We start from the raw sequence: 2,154 nt of genomic DNA, 5'->3' as shown, positions 1-2,154 counted from the left end.
CTCAGAACATTCCCCCTTCAAGTCACAAGCATTACTGAAGTACTGAGACGCCCACACTCATGATCTTAGTAAGTATAAAAGTTGCCATAAGTGAATTTATGGGCTGTAAAAGTATTGGCACCTCTTTCCCGACCGATTCTTTCCAAATCGATGGTGGGTAATATTGCTTAACTACAAGATCAATCTGTCCACCACCCCAAACCTGTTATTACTACCCCCAAAGATCAATCTGTCCATTAGGGTTAATGCAACAGCAGTTGGGAGATGTGATTCTTTCCATATTGCCCTACCTGCTGTGTCTGCATTTAAACTGTGACTGGGCCCCAGCAGTGATGGTTATCCCTGCTGTAGGCTTGGTCACAGTGCCTTCAGTGGTTGATGCACTTCCAGTGGTGACTGCTCCTCTTCCGGTGGCCATATTTACAGCTATTACAGTGTTGTTTCCTAGGCTTAGGGGTGTCCCTCTCCTAGGTTTGTCATTGATGTTTGCCCTCTTAGCATTGCTTTTTCAGGGGAGGTAGACAGGTACACACCACATGGGTGGAACAACAGAGCGAATGCTTCCCCCCCCCCTTGTTTGTTGATGTATGCCACTATGGTGTATTGCTCAGGACTGCCGCTGTGTCCCTCCAGATCTTGATGGAAATTCTGAAGTGCCAACCATGATGCTGTTATTTGTGGCATGCTGAATTTTCTTGGAGCAAACTTTCCTCCCAGATGAGCTCCCAAACCTTTTTGGGACATGTCTGAGAACAGAAATAACTCTGGGGGAGACACATTCCATGAGGCTCACTGAAAGAGATGGTGCTTCGACAGCCACCAGTCTAGGTCTTTCCAAACAGATGGTACTCAGAATATTGTTTCTGCAGTGTCTCTTCAGTTTTCAATTGGGCAGCTTCCTCCCTTTCATTTTGTTCATATGGTATCTTCCTACATAGCTATCCAATTTCATTTGCTTTACTTTTTCCATTTTCAACCTTCACTCGAGTGTAAAACCTTCCAGTGAGTTGGAGTCTGTTGCAAAATGTGATTTGAGCAGCAGCACTGAAGTACTATTTATAACTATAAAAAAAATTAGGTTTAATGAAAATATTCTTCTTCATTTTATTTATTTAAACTTATGTGTATATTTTTGTAAAAGTTGAGTTATTCAAGAAAAACTGTAAACTACATGTAGTTCTCAAACTGGGATTATTCATAGGATTCAGTTTCAGAAAAAATTTATTAATATTTAAGGCAAACCGTACTTGTGCTACTCAAGTATAAAAATATAAAATTGGTCTATCTGCAGCAAAAATTATAATGTCACCAAATAAAATACTTTCTGCCTTCATCAAACGTTCACTAAACATAGATATTCTTCATATATAGACTTTCTAAATTTAAAACTAAAATACTTCTATTGTAAAACTAAATATAACTGCCATGAGTAAGTGACATTTTTCTATATGCTAAATCATGTAGTTTCCCATAGTTTTCTGTGAAGGTAATGGAATAAGACTTCCTGACATCTACATATCTTGAGATGGGGAAAAATTTAAAGTAGTGTACTGCTGTTCTTAGCATTACTTTCTATTACAAAATTGTACAAATTTAGGAAGTTGAAAGACACTTTCAGTGAAAATTTATTTGTATCCATGCAAATTCTTGTAAGATCCTATTTGTAGATATCCTTTGTGGTATTCATTTATTTGTAATTCACTGTTTGCCAATTAAACTTTTCAATGCTACCAAATGCTTCACTTTAAAAGCTATGCTTTTACTTATTCTTATAGGTTTATAATAATGTGGGTTCTGTCTGTCTGTAAGTTGCAATACATAATGGTCTTAGTAAAAAGAAAAAAAAAGGTGGATCCAGTTATTCAAGTTTGCATGTGGGGAAACATATATTTTGGAATTTGACTAATTTCACCATTCCAAACCTAAGCATAGGTGACTGCATCTCTTATCTGTGAATTCTCAAAGTAATTCCCAACTGTTATGTGTTCACTTGTAATGTAGGGTAATCATGACCTAAGTTGGTTTTCTTTTACCAGTACTGATAAGAGTAGTTTGTAACTTGGGGTATCTTTCTTTGATTGAAGTTCAAAAATAACGTATGAAATATAAATGCAAATATATATAAGAAGACAGTTATAATTATTCCCCACAAAA

This window comes from Macrobrachium nipponense, chromosome 20 (assembly GCF_015104395.2).
Source record: "Macrobrachium nipponense isolate FS-2020 chromosome 20, ASM1510439v2, whole genome shotgun sequence".
Taxonomy (NCBI): Eukaryota; Metazoa; Arthropoda; class Malacostraca; order Decapoda; family Palaemonidae; genus Macrobrachium; species Macrobrachium nipponense.
Note: the sequence above shows the minus strand (reverse complement) of the source record.